The sequence below is a fragment of the Bradysia coprophila genome, unplaced genomic scaffold, assembly GCF_014529535.1.
Source record: "Bradysia coprophila strain Holo2 unplaced genomic scaffold, BU_Bcop_v1 contig_358, whole genome shotgun sequence".
NCBI classification, from domain to species: Eukaryota; Metazoa; Arthropoda; class Insecta; order Diptera; family Sciaridae; genus Bradysia; species Bradysia coprophila.
This window is the reverse complement of record NW_023503616.1, coordinates 2,541,487-2,560,770: the sequence shown is the minus strand read 5'-3', so window position 1 is coordinate 2,560,770 and position 19,284 is coordinate 2,541,487. Positions and strand designations below refer to the sequence as shown.

The following is a 19,284-nucleotide window of genomic DNA, read 5'->3' as shown; positions in this document are numbered from 1 at the left end:
GACAGCAACCAGTAAAACAGCATAACAAAAAAAAAAAACACTTGAATTCTGTTGCTTAATTCGTTGATTATCAAGAAAATTACAAAACTTGTTCGACTATTCCTTTGCCAACAAATCGTATACATAACTTAAACCAAACAGTAAATACCATCTTCATCATCTGTATAGCAGATTCTCTATTCGAGTATACCCACAAGCCATGGCTATTTATAGAACATATTCAAGTTTTTTATTTTGTTTTATTTCATATTCTTAAATTTGAGCTTTAAAGTCTATTTTTAAACTTAGCGTTACATGCACTTGCAATAAATTTGTACGCGACTATGTTTTTTGCATTAACTTTTTTTTTACTTTTAGATTTTCTTCTCGGTTTTACAACGTTCTTACGATGCATAACCATAATTAAAATCCACCCTCGCAATCAAGTCGTTTTTTTAATATTCTTTTCTAGCTGCAACAAATGCTTTTCGCTTTTCTGCATTTTTATTTTCTTATTATTTTATATCCTTGGTGGTTTGGATGTTTGGATTTTTTGTTTTAGTGATTACCGATGGCTAACGCATTTAAAAAAAATATATTCTTGAGTCTTGTTGTCAGTCTTGTTGGTGGTACATGCATAAGTAGATGTCCTAATACGATATTTACAGCAACATCATAATTTTTAGGCATTGGTAGTGCTATAGCTAGCCAAATTGCATAATTTATCTTTCCTTTAAGGATAGAGAAATCATGTTTGCTTTAGTTCGTTAACATTGTATAAATAAATATTGATGAAATCAATCCAAATACAGCATCAAAATGACTTGAAGAAGATATTGAACGAATTAATCATTAAGCAAACGTGAAATTTGTTCGTTCGTCTGTGCATGTTTTTTTTAATAATTCTAATTATTACAGATGTTTATCGATTTGCTATATTTGAATATATTAGTGATGGCTTTCAAATAGTCTGAATGTAATTAAATGAAAACAGCAATTTCATTACATAACATAATGTTGAAATGAATAAATTACAAATTTATATCGATGAATGAGATGTCTGACTTAATTACAATTAGACCATAAAGTACGTGTACGTGATCTTTGATTATTGTACGTATTTCCTTCTGATCAGATCTCCAATCTTTTAAGTCCGCGCTATTGGTAGGTATGATATAGACGAATTAGATACTAAGCAATCTAACGATCTATCGTCCATCTCAAACTTGTCAAAACTTTTCCGAACAGTCATTTTCTTTTTCTTTTCCATGTCAAACACAAAACAATTTCCTCAACGGTACAATGGATAAACGTTCGGTAAATTTCTTTATTTCGTATAATTGTAAAGTTTCGTTTTTTTTTTATTTCGACGTTTTTTTTCCTATGATCTTTAATCTTGAACTTCAACTTATAACATGTCTGCAATAATATAAACAAAAGTAAAAAAACCGACCCATCATTTCGTTATGTATAAATTCATCAGATCTCTCTATAGTGAAGCACAGTAGACAATCTATTGTTTTGTTAATGAAAATTTATTTCTAAGAAGTCTCCTTTTTCAAGGTTTCATCTTCGTTTGTGCCGTGTAGTGTGAACGTTTATTTTTATTTTTTATTTTCGTTTTTTTTTATGCAGATACGACTTTTGTTTATTTTTATTTTTTCTAGCAAAAAAAATATTTATGCAAAAAAGGTTATTGTTGGCTGAATATGTTGTGACTAAATGACGAGAGTATTTTTTCGAAGAAATATGGCGTGAATGCAGTCATTTGAATGGAAAAGTGATCTCTGTTGCAGCTAGAACATTTGGTATGGTGGTAGTCATAAACTCGATGACCTTATATTCTCTGCTTTTATTAAATGTTTGTTTTTATCGTTTGACATAATTTCCACGAAACTGGGGACAATTTTCGTTAAATGTACATTATGCGAATTTCTCGTTTTAATCGTTTGTATTTTATTGTAATTACCCATCAGTCTGAGGATCACAGTAAAGTGCTGAATTTTATATACTTAAACCACGGTTACGACACGATGTAGCTGCGAAAAATCATTTCGCTCTACTTATGATTTTCAAAAGTTATTTCTTGGTCATTGCGACATTCATTTTACTCCGAAGTCGCTCACTCCAAAAGTTCTCGATTCGTGAATTTGGAGATTTGACAAGATTTTCTAATCTGGAAAATAGGCCCTGCATTAAGTTATAAAATATCCACCGTTATCGTTTCACAGACGGCAAGCGTATCAAACGTTTTTCTATCGGATCTATTACTTCATTTAGTATAAGTTTTTTTTCTTAACTACTAATCTTTTACTTCATTTTTTGAACATGTTTTTTTTGCTATTAAATACCGAATTAGTCAGAGATTGTCGTTTATTTCTACATCCTTTATCGATAACAGATGATGGCCGTCTGTTTGGTTTTGTCTGAGAGTTTTCTGATGGTGTTTGTTTAGCCAATAAACCGACAAGGTGCTCATTCTTCCAGCTAGATCGAGATAATGTTTTCCTTTTAACTTTGATTAACGATCTCTGCAATTGATATTATATTCAGACCGTTGTGATCATTATACGATAAAATTTCACACACAAATAAAGTGAGTGAAGCATTTTTTTCAATTTAACAAACATGATCTTTGACTTCAATGCCGTATTAATATTATTTACATAAATTTCTTCTGATTGTCTAAAAAATATCGGTGTTTTAAAAACATGTGCTTACAACAAACAACTTCCATTATTTATATTTAAATAAAAAACACACACAAGCCAACGCTCTGAATAAGCACAATAATATTTAAAAATTTAAATAAAATAAATATTAATTCAATTGTTATCTGGTTGTCTAGATGGTTTAATCTTATATTCCTTTACATAATTCGTTATTGATTAATTGCCTTGAGGTGTGATAATTTTGATGTCAGTTTCTCAAAAATACTTTTTTATTCATTCAATATTTCTCTATAAAGAAATAATTACCTTTTAAAATGTGCTTTGCCCGTCTAATTAGCCAATTTATGAACAAGGTCGTAGCGCTTAGATGGCTAATTTAAGTCGGCCATATAATAATTCGAATACAGTTTTATCGAAATGAACACATGATATGGAATGTATAGTATGTATTGTATATGCATGATACGAAAAAGTTAGAAAATTGAAAATTCCAACGATTTATTTATGGCGAAAGATAGCGCGAACCGAAAATGATTTAACAAAAAATTATACGTTACATTTTAGAGAGAAAAAGTATAATCTAACTAACGAAATGTATCGTTTTGACAGTTATTTACCTCGCCCCTTAATTTAATATTTAAAAAGAAAAACAGTTTTGGAAACGTTTAAATTTAGCCAAAGAATATATGGTCTTGTGAATATAGCAACGTTTTGTTCTCTATCTGTTTTCGTTAATAATTTTGGGGCCTCGCAATCTTATAATTGTAATTTTATTAAAAAAATCACTTATTTACCATACAAACGAGAAACGAAAATAAACAATGGAAACCAACGAATTTTTTTTATTTTATTGTAAGAGGCCAATATTAAGAATGGAAGAATTTAATTACGTTGTAACGTATAAAACAAACGTATCACAAAGCTCCATGCCCCTTTTGGCTGCACAAAACATATAATTTTAATTCATTTTTTTCTGTCTGCTTCAAATAAATGCTTTTGAAATGGAATTAAGACAACCGAATATCACAAAACATGCAATATAATATTTTTTTTATTATTAAAAGAATGGTATCTTCTGTGGACCTTAGCAGAGGAAGAAGAAGATTAAAACATTCTTAGGTATTCCAAGAGTTTCTTCGCATAAAATATGTTTTTGTTTCGTTGTTGTTGTTTCTGTTTTTTTTTTTTTTTTCATTCCAAAAGTGATATCATCAGACTTTTAGTTTCAACTAAATATTTCAAGCGAAGTGGATTTTGTTTTGATTTAATTCGAACAGGAAAAAAAAAACACACAAAGCGAAAATAAATAAATTTAAAAAATTTTATAAAAAGAAACAAAATATACTTAACGTCGAGACAGATCGGAGAACGATCATTCAGTCGTCAAAATAACATTAAAGATGATACGATGACATAACTTTAAAATCTTTAACTGAAACTATTTAATTTCAAACACAATAAAAAAACGAGTTTCTTTTCCTTAATTTTGATTTTGGCATTGAAATTTGCCGTTTTTTTTCCACGAGATAAACAAAAACACGACGCTGGCTGATAGAATTACATAAGCGGTTTTATGAATTTTATAATTGATGATAGCTGCATTTTGTCTTTTTTTTAAGATGTCTTCAGTTTGATGGGTAGGTAGAATATCTGCTAAAATTTGATTATATTTAATGCATCCTCTTAGAAAGAGGTGTTCTGCCAAACTTTAATCAATTTTTTACCTCAACGATAAGGTGCTCGGATTATTATACACCGAAAAGTCTTTTAATATATTTTTAGACGACGTTAAATTTTCAATCTCATCATCTGCTAACGAAATTACCCCTACCATCGGATGATGACTTGTATTTAAGATCGTTATGCGGCTATACTCGTGCAAATTAATTGAAATCCTTCATCATCTTGTGGAGTATAATTAAATATTATTTTTTGCCCAAACTTGACGAAAATCACTCAGTGAATAATGTTCACGTAATAAATTAATATGGCACACGAAATAAAATTAAAATTTATCAATTTTGAAAGATGATTGGTTCTCACCGCGCTGAGGCATTATAGAAACGTGTGACATCATTCGCTGAATACTTTCTCATCGCAGAATGTGGAGATCATAATTGACCCTTCCCAGTATTGTTGTTCTTCAGCATTCAACTAAAAAGTAATTACACATCCATCCATCCATGGCATAAAACAATAATACTATCGCTGATCAATGAGTGTATGGAAAACCTCAAAAATCACTCCCTAAACCTCATTAAAATAAAATTTTATTTTCTATTAAATGTCACAGTTGATTAGCTGCATATATTGCACGGCTCGTTTATTTGTCATGATGAATTTATGAATGCAATAACGAAAAGGTTCAAGAAAACCGAAATGAAAGCATTTAAAACTGATACCTCTGTTGAGGTACCATCATGTACATTTTCAATTTTTATGGCTTTGTATGTTATTCAGACATCGTGAAATCATCAAATTTTTCACTTTTTTTGATAAAAAATCTTGTACTTCATTTGCATTAATTTTACTTCATAAGACCACGGTATTTCTGAAAGGTTTAGTAAAATACTGGTACGATAAAACAATTGCTACAGGCAGTCATAAAAGTCCCGGCTGAGTTTGTGGAGGTAGAAAAATGATTATTTCATACAACTAATGGATATATATCCGTACTGTACAATACTGTGGTGTACTTTAGTTTTTCAGTCACAGATTATAAATTCGGTTAATAGAAATGGGACACGAGAGCGCAATATGGCAATATGGAGAAAATTAAGTGAGTTTTATTCGATTGAATGAATTATTTATTCGTCTATTGATATTGATAAAGATTTAATAAGAGAAAGGGAACGTTTTCATGGTAATTTATTGTTGTGTACTCTGGTGATATGTACATGCCTATTGTTTATGATTATTGTTTCGGTTAGCAGGAGTTGGCAATTGTTTTAATCAGTAAATTTTGAGGTGTGTGGTTATGAGGCGTATTATGTAAGATCTTGTGAGGCATCATCATACATACATTATTTGAAAACTTTCATTTTTCTTAGAAATAAATGTTTTTTTGATTTTGAGTCAGTTGCATTGCAATGACATTTGGAAAGGAATATATTTCGCTGATTAGGAAATATTACTTTAGGCGAGACTTACAATCTGTTATCGACATCGACGTCAATACTAAGAGATGAGCTCGGCCTAGTATACTATTATAATAGAAAAATGTTTGTTAAAACTAAAGAAGTCATGATCATGTGGCAAACACAAGAATAAATTAAAAACGAAAGAAGGAACAGATTAAATTTGTATGACGTATCGCGCCATTTGTATTGCCATTTCTATAGGAGCTAGATCTTACGAGAACAATAAGAAAGTAATTTACTTCTTCAAATTTTGGTTTAATATAAGAGCGTCCAACTTATCAAAAGTTGTATAACATGGACTATTGAACCAATAAACTTTAACCTGAAGAACATGTTTTCCCCATTAATTAAATACAAATTCAAGTACTTCGTGAAAATAGACAGAACAATGACTTGTGGTACTCTGGACTCAATGCGAAATAAAAAAAAAAGTTTCATGGAAAATAAAATGCATACACAAAAGTAACCACAATATGGTCACAGGTACGATAAGACATAAAACCCAACTGCCATCTACAAATACATGAAACGGTTTTACCTTTAAGACCCAGCCAACACATAACATTCTGTCGCGCCACCGTGTTATTCTTTTAGTGGCAAAGATAAAATACGTTCAGCTCTTGGATAAACCAGTTTCAATGTAAATAAATTTATTTTTTTTCTTTAGTTTCTTTTTAAATTCAAAGTCAAGCTTTTTGATCAGTTTTTCATGAAACCAATATTGCATTTTATATATATATGCTTTTTTATAGAACACACATGCATTTTGTATGTACGTAGTACGTACTTCTGATATTACCTTTCTTTCGATGTATACTTACTTGTGTATATCAGTTGTACATATCATCACAAAATGCATTTTATTTTATTTTTCTCGATAGACTAGTGTGTTGCTGAAACGAAACATATGAGTGCAATTTTATGCAACTCGGTACAGAGCTGACTATACTCTTGCATATACACAACATATTTTCATATGATGTGGTTTCATTTAAAATGGTTTAACGAGCGCAGTTTAAGAGAACTCCAATTCACAATATTATCGAAAAGATTTTTCTTTTGTGATATATACACCACAATTCATTTAATACCAACCAGCAGACTACTAACCACAATATTGTTCTTTACAACTAAAACCAAAACTCACATAAAACTTACAATTCTTTAATTATATTGCAACTTCCTTCTTGATGACATATTGAGCGATATTGTAGCGCTTTTAGGCTAAAGTTTTGATACATGATTGCAGCTATCTGTAAATGCATTCATCGGATGGTTCTTGTTTCTTTAATATATTTTTTATTTCTTATTCATTCAATGGCTTATGCAACGTTTATTCGTTATTTTGTGTGTTTTTACAATTAAACAATAAACACTGATTAGAAAGTTAATTTTCTTCCATAGTAAGCAAAAGGTATATTGTATGTATAAGGTTAATAGATGGATGGTATGGTGGTTAATTTGATTGTTTTCGGATAAAAAGTAATGGTTTTTCTGCATGGTTTTCGACATGAAGGAAATAGATACAGACAAATTTGAAAATAATAACAGAGCAATTAGGTTCAATAACGAAGAAAAATCAATACTTTCATTTTCTTGATCATCTTCTCTTTTGCGTATGATCGTTGTTTGTAAATCTGAAAGTTTTTTTTTATTGCGCTAATGACTTAATTAATTTTTTAACCTTTTATTATTTCATCGAAACCATATACAGATAGTCAATTTAATTCCATTTGAAATTAACTTTCCAATTGTCCGGTATAACCATAATTTTCTTGGTAAATCCTGGGCATACGGTTTTATGTTTTAATCCTGGCTATCTGAAATGTAATTATTTCCCACTGCAACGACTGGTCTATTGCATAGCTTCGATCCTATGTCTAACATACCACTTTTTGCAAATATCTTTTTTGTTTTCAGACTGTAAGCACAAAACACTGGGTACAAAAACAATTCACATGACATCACAATTTAAACTGTTAAATCCGAGTCGAAATCCACAAAAAGTGTAAAATAATTAATTGAATTTTACTGACAGCTTCATTACTTCTCTTAAGGTGATTCGGTTGTAATTGGCTGCGTGATGCGAAAAAAAAAACGCAAAACACTTGCTTTAGCCTCGAATGAAACGTAGAACAAATCAATAAACTTTGATGTTAACCAAAATGATAGCCTTCTCTACCATCACCTATATAATCATTATACGGAAGCTCATTTCGAGTAGCATTGAATAAAACTTGTGAGGAACTTTAACACCTCTACACTAATTCGAAAATAATTTAGAGACAATCAAAAGTTTATTTGTAAAATTAACAGACTTTTATAAATGTTTCGATTAATCGCACAAAAAATAAATCATAAATCATAATGTTCATGTTCATATGAACATAAAAGTTCACAAGAATTACCCACTAAAAATATTATGTATTTTTTGTTCGTAATCATTGCATAACCCCCGAAAAAGAAAATGTGTTAAATTTCTTCCATTGATATAATACAAAATGAAAAAGAAAAATTATGTTTCAGTCACACGCAACTATCAAGTTAAATATATGATTTTAGTTTTCCTTTGTCGAACACTGTTAAATACCTCCGTATGAGAGCTCTGCGATATTGTCTTTCCGATAATTGTACTTCTCGCTCAAATCGATTCCAAATTCTTTCTTAATTACGCAGTGCTTTGCTTAAACTCTATTTACTTCATTAGTTTCAACATGTATTTCATTTCGTTTATGATTCGCTAGACTTTTACATGAAACATGGTATGACTCTACACTTTTGTTTAGTTGTTTCCTTGCCATTGTCGTCATGCCCTGTAGAGATGTTGACAAAAATAATTCTTTAAAACTTTTGAGGTGTAATGAAATTGAATTGCACTGTCTCTAAGATCGAAACAGTGACAGAAACCATGTTGCTTATTTCAATCTATAACAGTTGGTTTTCCCTGGATGAAGCTCTTCGCTTAGTATTGACGTCGTTGTGGATAATGATTACCAGTTTCTAAAAATCGTACAATGTTGACAGTCACAAATCTTTTTCTTATGACAGTGTAACATGATAAATTGCTGAAATTGTGAAAATATACACACACAAAAAATCAAATTCTGCAGTGAATCACTGAAATTTTATTCATTCTTTTATTTGCGTCACCACAGCAATAGATTATATGTTTTTGATAATGAAACATTTTCACCGGCATGTCAAGAGTGAATTTTATGAGCTCCGATAGGTTTCAACATCGACTGCAAAAATATGCAAAACGATCGTATTATATCTAGCGTGAAATGCAATTTTATTTCGAACGATTTACATGTCAGTTGCTTGTTTCCAATTTCAATCCATAAATGCAAGACATGAATTTATTTTCGATGTGTCTAATATTTTATTGTCCTGTCCTTGTCACATTTGGCCCGAATCAATCGGTCATATTTAACCGTTTCCTTTCAGTAAACTTATTGAAAGTGAGGACGTAGAACAGTCTCGCATTTAATGCAAAAAAAAATTATAATTTAAAATCCGAAATATTATACACCCTCTCCTCGACGTCAACGTTATCGACAAAAACGACAGAAATAATGAATGTGCTCTAGGTAATGTGAGCTTATATGTATAGCCAATAAGTTGTTCGAACTAGTGATGTAAGAGATTTTAGATAAATCTGTTGCAAATACTTTGATAAAAAGAAGTAACAGATTCACTAATTATAATAGATGTTGCGGTTTGTAGAACTTAAAATGAAAGAAAGTGGGCCCATGTGGATGTGGCACATTATATTTAATTTTTTCAAAACAATTTACGGTATTCAAAATAGCACCGCAACCCTGACGATAAATGGTATTGCGAAGTATATCGTACTCTTCAAAAACGACAAACTAAACAAACCATAAAATTTTTGCTGATGGTAAAGGTCAACAGACCATAAAGTCTCGCTCTCGTCAACGATTGAACTAGAAAATTGATTTACTTTAATTTAATTTAATTTAATTCCACATACAGTTACTTATTTTCGGCTATTTATGTGGCATATAATACGACCACACATGAGTACCACACTCACTGTACAATCAACGTTTTAGGTGCTGCAACGAAACCAACGTATGATTTTTTTTTTCTTCAAAAAAAGATAATTTGTTCCATGTAGTGGTTCTGTTTGAATTTTCTTTTAAATTTCACAATTCATAAATTGCTTCTAATGGGCGAACTATATATCTGCGTATATATGTGGCTATGTATGCCATTAATACTAGTTTCTAAATTATATTTTGAATTTGGACAACCGTAAAATTGTCAAAAAAGAGAACTAAATTGGGTGTATTGTTAGAAGTTAGTGTGGCATTGACTTTACAGTTATGTAATAAGCATAATATTCAAATAGGATAGTGCAATAACGTCTATTATAATGCTTCTGTTTGTTATTTTTATAGATCATCAAAATAATGAGATGAAATGGTTATTCTAACTCAGTTTTTGTTTATTTACAGATTTGTTTGGAACAATCTTGTCGAAGAAAAATCAATGATATTTTAAGGTAAGCCCTAACACTAAATCTGGCATTTCTACTCGAATATTATGATTATTATGATGCACACCCATCAAGAATACTTATATTAGATTCGAATAGAGAATGTGTGGTTGTAATTGTTGTTTCTGTAAATCGGCTATAAAATCAAACTTGCAACAGATGCACTCAATCATACTCAATTTTTAACGTTGTAAATTAAATATTTTCACTTACTTATAATGCGGGAGGTATGCTGGAAAGCCTGACCAAACCCATATAGTGTTTTATATCTTTTAAAAATTTGATGCACTTTAATACCTTGTTTTGATCAGAATTTATGTGACATTTTTATCGATGTCACTGTGAATTACAAATACATTTCGAGTCAATAATTTACGATATGTGTTATATGTGTATGAAATTTACTAAGGAAAAATCTTTTAGAAACTGTAAGCGGATCGCGGTATAGTCATTAAATCTGTTAGTCCTGTTGTACAAAGCATCGTCAAATCGTTTACTTCATTTTGTTTCATTTAATAATGAGAAAAGGGAATTTCGACATGTTTTTTTAATTTATGGGAGTTCAATTTAAGAGAAATTCGGTATCAAGATTTTCATTTTCTAAATTTCGGTTAGGCATGCCGCTCTAGCAGGAATAAAATACTAAAATAAAAAATCTAGATTTACATTTGTTAAATAAATTTTGTGTGGAATCATTTACAAACCAGAGCAACTCTTAAAACAGAAAACATGAAGAATTTCACTTTTTCTCTCCATATCTGAAATATACAAAAGATAAATCTTTCATTAATGGCAAGTGGTTGCTGGTTCATTATAATCTGTTACATCTCTTCAAAGCATTTATCTTTTACGCATACTTCATTTTACTGTATAATACCTTAAATTCTTTTATAAACAGCAATTGATTCGCGTTAAATCATAAAATACTTAGTTTGGTCAAAGAAGCGAAAAGTGTTTTAAGCTAAATCTTTTACTTCATTTATTTCAACATTGATTTTACTATGTAAAGACATGTCAGTAACATATGACTAGCCTTTGCTCTGCTGTATTTTATTCATTCTGTATGAAGTTTATATGGAAGGACTTTTGAAAATCCAAAAGCACAATAGCGTTCCACCTTTTGCTAATTTCGTTCTATTTGATAGATCGCTGTTTAAATGAATGTGTCATCATAAAGTGCACCAAATATTCATCATGTATTCAATGTGTTTACATGATTTTTTTTGCTAACAACAATAGCATTCGCAAATCGCGCTAAATTCAAAGAAACATAAATAATGTTTAATAACACATAGTGAACAATAAATTACATACGCTAAGTTAAAGGTCTTATTTTTCATTCAAGTAAAAAAATAATAAAAACTTTACCTTGACAATTGATTTTTTTTTCTCTCTTCTGTAAAATAACCCAATACATAATTTTTTTGTTGTAATTGCTAACATGTTATATAATTTGTAACATATTGTTTTTAGATTGTATTCTCGATTAAGATTTGTGTGGAATATATTAATGAAAAATTAGATCAGTTAGATTAACGCACACGGCATTTGATGATTTTTTTTCTCTCGTTCACAAAATAATTTAGCCATTTGTTGATGGGCGTTTTTGTTTATTTTAATTTTAATTTTTTAAATATTTTTTTCAATTCAAACAAATATAGGTCATTGGACAATTCGGTGTTGTATTGGTGTATAAAGGAAGGAATGCATTAGATAGAAATTTTTTCCATTATATCTTTACAGTCATCATCAATATAACATTGCATTGTTTAAATGAACATGAACATTACATCTATCGTAGAAAATAATGCCATAAGAACTGAACATAAAATACCATAATCAACAACTCGTTTGTTAGTTACAATGTCAAATATATTTTATTTTAATCTCAAATGTCAATCGAAACCTAAACGAACCTATCAACAATTCCAACCATATCTCACATAAGAATAATGATGGTAAGGCAATTTGTGGTCACACACATTTCTTATTTTCTCTCCCAACGCTATTTCCTCGATCCTCAAGAATTCAATACCACATCTACGAGACCAATCTGCAGACCAAAGGTATATTTAAATGTTTTATAACAACAAAGTTGCGCGGGATAATAACCGAGATGGTTGTGTAAAAAAAACGAAATGTTCTTTTTGACCGTATGTTATAATGTGCACACATTTTTGTTGTATATATATATATATATATATATATATATATATTTGCCATCCGTACACATGATGGTAAATGCATGATGATAAAATATAAAAGTACACGGTGATACCGTTAACTTCGGTCGGACACAGTCAGAGTACATTATTGTTGTTGGTGTACACATTTATTATTATAAGAAGAAAACCGTCGTTTCGTTTAAAAGATGCGAGATGCAATGGTATACATATCTCTTGTATGTTCAAAACCAAACCAAATAATAATGCATGTTGGATATACATATACGAAATGGTCAAACTCAAATGAATGTTCTGTGATTCTGTGTTACTATTATTGGATTATTTGTGCATGTTATTAACATAATGAAATGTTGCATATATATAAATGTGTAGAGGGAGTGGAAAATGTACATACAATCTTCTGAACATATGTTAATCCTATACGTAGCTTTATGTGGCATAAAAAGACAAAAGACTTGTGTAGAAAGAAATTTTTCTTTGCCATGATCGTTCAAAATATAACGTTTCTCTCTGTTAAATTTGTTTTATATGGACTGATAGGTTATGAATGTGTAGTTCATTTAACCGTTTGAAATTTCAAATTTATCAATTTCCTTCATCTTCCCATTTCACCAAGTCCAGTAGCTTACTGATATTTAAATGTGCTTTCGAAAAACATATGCTCAGGAAATCAAACCTATCGACTTTAAACCATGGTATTTATTTAAGTTACTGTTGCGGCTGTTCCGAACAAATGAAATTCGGAAAATTTTATTATCTTTGATAGACATATATTATGTACAGGATCCACCTGTTGACAAACTTCTGATAAGCTTCATGCCTGAAACATTATCGATAAACAGAGTAATTGCAATCAAACAATTAGAAATTGTAATTTTCGGTTGCGTGCGTAATGTGATGGTTAAATGCGACGTCATGTACTTAATACTGTTACTACATTTCTATAAAATGTGATAAAAAAATATCTATTAGTCGAGGAAAGTTACCAAAGCCATTCATTTCAATTTAATCATAAGTGCCACACACACCCAGCCTTCAATCAATTTATATTTTGAGGTATAAACCAATTTTTCCATATTTTCGATAGCGAAATAAGGTCATAAGCGAACAAAAGCATCCTAGAACAGATATTAAATGATAAACAATATCGAATGAATGAATCAGTTATAAACGAAAATAAAAACTGGGTCAACCATCAACGTTTTAACTCATATTAATGTAACAGCCTGAACAGCAATTATTGTTTGAAATACACTTTTTCAGTAATCATACAATCAATTATTGTTTGTTGTATATCTAAAGAAAGAACGAGCAATCAAAAATCCGTTTTTTTTTATTCTCATAAAGATTTTTTCAGTGTAACACACAAACCTTTGATCTATCAAAGTAATATTTTACCGATATTGACAGAATTTAAAAAATTTGATCTTTGTTAAATTGAAATAGCGTTGTATCTTATGTGTAATAATGGCTCAACTATTTGTATCACCATCAAGGTTCATAACACTATTTGGTTTAATTCATTTCTTGTGTATACCTATACTTAACTGAAACACACAGAAAAAAGTGTATGAGGAAACCTCAATGTGGTGAAAACAGACACACACGTGTTCTGTGTGCAATTTACCTTGTTTTATGTAACAATTTGTTGTTCTCGATTTGTTTAATTTTTTGTTAATTCATCGGCTACTATAGGAAGATTACAGCCCTATAAATTTTGATGGATTCATAATTAGGTCACACTGATATTAAAATACGTGCGACTTGCTACGCAGGTACTTGAAGATAGGTTATCAGCGGCCTACCCGATTCTAATAAATAGTATTCGAAAGTGTTAACACCATTAAGAAATTTTGATTGCGCAGTCAGGCACTTATAGCAGAAATGGTTTTTCTTTGTTCGTTTTGTCTTTTGTAACTATCGCTTAAGCTATGAAGTAAAAAGTCCGACCGCTTCTTTGTAACTTAACCGCCAATACTTATAGTTTATATTCGATAAAAGCATATAGCTCATGGTAGATTTACATCAAATTAATATCAATGTTGGTGACAACAAAGAGAAGGAATATCTATTTACGGCTGCAATGCTAACGATTATGCTCAAGCCGATCGAATTAATTCATTTTACCGTATGGTAAATGCGATATATATACGGAATATGTTTCTAATAAATATATGCCACATGAGTGAGTAATACTTTGAATTTAATTTATTCGTCGTTTAGCATGTGTGTCATGAAATGCTTTGCAAATTTAGACGGTGTGTGGCCTGCACTGGACTGGCATAACCAAAAGTACGAAACATTTCAGTTGAAATGTAATAGAGTCACCAAATCACTTATGTTATATAGCTGATATAGCTCCACATGTGACATGAACCGCGAAAACTGGAACGAATTAATATTAAACATTTGTTTGACCGGTGATTTACGATTTTGAGGATATATGAACAGATACGACTTTAAACAGTCGTATAATGGAGATATAAATCAAAAATCGTTAACTAATTTATATTTGCTGAATTTTATGTCGGAATAACTTCAATCACACTTTAATATTGAGTATTTGGACGGTTTTAATTTATAGATAAAGGGTCGAAGTACGATGCACACACATATGGTATGCATCGCCTCTGCACGTTTAGTCAAATGTGTTTCCTTGTTATTGTTGCACTTAATGAAGATGAATTATGTTAGGTGGTATACGCCAGAGAATGGCAAAACCATCACTCACTCCTCTACAAAAGAGCTAATTTGTAACCCCTACACTCAATTTGTTAAATCGCAAAGAACATAACAAATAAATGAATATTAACGTGTCGTCTATAATTACCATGTTTAGTTATTTACAACTTTTGTTAAGTATCTAGCCAGTAAATTATGGATATGCAGGTTAAGTGGCAAGCAAAATTATCGTTTATTTGAGTGCAAGGAGAAAATTATAGAAAAGGAGCATAACATGCTTGCAATTATGATTTTAATGTGTGATTTTTGATGCTAAAGATGGGTTGTGGTATCGATTTTATGTTCATTTGGCTATGGATGTTATTTCTCAAGTTGTAAATACAGAATTTCAAATATATTATCTACATGAAGGGCTATATATATATATATATATACGGTAGAGATAAATTTGCAAGATTATAATTGGTGTTGTGGGCATCATAATTTTTGTTGGCGGTATAGAGAGAAGAATCATACACGCCTTTTCTCTCGCTTTTACTCCAACTGCGTCCAGATAATGATCTACGAAGTACTAAGACATGATCGTATTAACGTTTTAGAAACAGTAAGCAACTGTACTATCAACTGATTTCTCATATAAAGATTGCTCTTACTTCTTTCATTTAAAGTATAGTGTTTTATACACAATCTATTACTTCATTCATTGCATTATGCCTAAGACCACGTTGTCGAAAGTCATTGTTGTCAAAATTTTGTAGTTGCTGTTCGACAAAGGTTTCGTGTAAGAAATTATATCGTAAAAACTTTTTAACACAGAACTCAGAAACTATTTTACAACTCTAGGGACAGATGACAGTAACTGACAGAGTGGGAACGCCTTTAAATGTATTTAAGGTGTCACCATTTGTGACTGAAAGCTGACTATTTATACCACAATTTGTTTTAAAACTCCTTCGGTTTGATGGAACTGACAGTGAATCTGGACAAATGATTATAAATTCTAAATAACAAGCTACCTTGACTCAAATATATCACATATTTTGTACAAGAAGAATTAGAGTACCACATTTAATTGATTGCAAAAAAGCACAAGAAAATACTTTTTTGCAGACATTAGTGGGAAAAAGTATAATGGAAATATCAACCGCTTTCATTGGCAGAAACATTACAAGCTAATTTATTTTACACAAATGTTTATGCGAATCAAATGCTTCTATGTAATCAATTAACAATGACCTTGACTAAGAATTTCAAATTCCGTCCACAATACACACTTTTAAAAGCTGATGGGAATTTTTTTTCTTCTTATTTTCATTTTCATAAAAAGTCCATTTGTGTCGCTGTCGCCTTTTAATTATGTATTTAAAACAGACAAAACACCGTCTCTGTATTCCAATTCACTTTTTTTTCTTGAATCAGTTAGTGAGTGAACAGAAGTACGTAAATAACCATATTATAAGAATGGAAAACGCATTTGCTTAAGTAATAATGAATAAAAGACACTCAACGCTAATTATTCAATTTCAAATATTGCACAATAATCGAGTTTTGTTTGTTAAACATTCTCAAATTCAAAAAAAACCGTTCGGTTAGTTTATTAATATTACCATCGAATGGAGTATATTTGTTACCCGCTGACATAAAGCAATATTCAAATTTCACATGTTTTCAAACAAATTTGATATTTCCATATTCACAACAAACGAAACATAAACACGAGATTTAATTTATTAATTCTACAAGAAAACTCTGTTTAAAGTTATGTCAAATCTTTGTGTATGACTAACAACGATAATTGTTTTACTTTAGCATAAACAACAATAGCACGTGCCCTACTTTGTGTAGGCATTATACAGTATACATTTATATGCATTAAGTCTAACCGAGTTTGCATTACAAATGTGACCATGTAAATTTAAAAGAGTTGAGAATGTAAAAAAAAATATTCAATGTTTCTGGCTTCTTGAATTTAATAAGATAATTTTGCCATACATGAACAGTCTTCAGGTCCTTCCCCGAATCTACTACAATTTTCCAAAATTTGTTATTTTTCTTAAGGTATTTCTTAGCAGTTCATGTGACCAAAAGCAGCTGAAACCCTTTAAATGCGAGGCAAGAGGTATCTCATAGTATTATAAATTGAATTATTTTGTATAAAGTGTATAGTGTTAGATACCAAGTCTAGTACTTCTTATTTATTTTAGTCGTGGTTGTTGATAACTAGTCATTTTAGGGTTTACTTTTCATCATACGATCTGTTGTTCTTGATCTACTCTCCCATTGTATACTAAATATTCCCCAGACTTAAGTAATGTTCTGTTAGAAACTAAAACAAATTCCTCAATTAATATATTTCTAGAAAACACTGACGATATTTGATCATATTTGTTCCTATTTTCGTCGCGACGGCTTAAACCTAGAACCTATAATCGAAAGTAAATAGCCATAAGAAAACGAGTTTTTCTTCAAAGATAGGTTGAAATGTAGTGAACTTAAAATTCAACAACGGAATAACCTTAACAATTTATTTAAAACATAAAAAACGTCTATTTAAACATAACCTATAAAAAACACAATCACCTGTCAACATAACTCTACATTTCAACCAATCCAAATACGTTTAACCAAAGCATTTTTATAATTTGATTGAAATTACATTTAAAAAAAGCAATGTAATCTCATCGCGCGATCTTTAATAATTTTATTTAAGCATAAAAAATGGTATTATATATATTTAATTGTATCACGTAATGTGCTCAATATCCAATTATTTCACGGAAAGAGAGATAGAGAGAGAGAGCGAGAGATTTGAAAAAAAATCTGTAGCCATTCTAGACATTCTAGTACATTAACTCTTGTCTTAGCTCGTAAATTTTCAACATGCACAATTACTCAAGAAGAACAAAAAATGTAAGTTCGTAGAGAATTTTCTGCATTGTCATTATAACAGTATTTATAGCCAATGATAAGTATTCCAACTGAAAAAAAAAGTTTAAAAATAAAAACATTTTGAGTAAATAATCATAAAAAAACGATCAATATTTGCACGAAATTGTTTGCAGGGTAAACAAATACGAGTTAATGTGTTTAAAGCGGCTGGATTTTTTATTATTATTTTCTAGACTTTAGTTTAAAGAAAATATTTGTATATCGCAATGACCTCTCGTTTTACAAATATAACAAGAAATTGGGTACAATGCTTTCAATGTATGGTTTCAGCCCACAACATTCAGTATTAAACAGATGACAAGCATATCGGTAGAATAATTATCGAATCTGTTACTTCTTTTGTTCGAAGTAATTTTGAAGAATTTACACAAAATCTTTTACTTCAATAGTTTTCCAAACACTTTTTTTGTTGTTGTCATAGCCACTTCGTTACGCTTTTTGAATGTATTGACTATCCTTGGTGTACAAGTATAAGTATGCATACATCCAAAGCTTAGCTTGTTCAATTTATAAGGAAATTATACCTAAACACGACACGTTTCGTATGCGTTACGCATACACATTTGAAATGAAATTATGCTTAAATTTCAATTACACCAACAGCTGCAATCAAACTCATTAAACCGTTCGATTAATAAGATCGTTTCTTCTCATAAACATTTCCTCATCGAAACTTTCTAGTGTCTGGTAGCTGGTGACAAGCCAAACATGTTTAACGGATTCGATTGACTGCCCTTGTATGTTACCAATTAACAGTTTTCTCATAAAATGGACAAGTAAATAATATTGTTGACATTCCAATACATTTTATTGACAACTTCTCCTATAAATTTACAATATAACCGAATGGTATCGTACCAACATTACGTTGTACGCAGTTGAAGACGACTAACTGTTGAAGAAGCTTCTGCTATATGTTTAACATATAACACCTTCGTTATACATTGATTATGCGAACCAACCACACTGACTCTTTTACATATTTTGCAGAAAAATGTCTATGTTCGTTCAACAATTTTAAATTTTTATAATATGCTAGTTTGTCATCACCATTCAAATATGTACATACAGTAACACCGAGTGTGGTGAGAAGTTATTGACTTCTGAATGATTTGATTTAATAATAAAGGAAATGCAGATATGAATTATGTGCA

General features: G+C 30.3%; 1 protein-coding gene across 2 annotated transcripts in view; it reads left to right on the top strand.

The window, feature by feature from the left end:
* LOC119081745 overlaps window positions 1–19,284 on the top strand; it is a 67,441-nt gene that overhangs the window by 9,331 nt on the left and 38,826 nt on the right. For both annotated transcript variants that reach the window (XM_037190917.1, XM_037190916.1), the window contains exon 2: window positions 10,273–10,319. The gene's annotated coding sequence lies outside the window, so the exon portion shown is untranslated. The remainder of the gene's footprint in view (window positions 1–10,272; window positions 10,320–19,284) is intronic.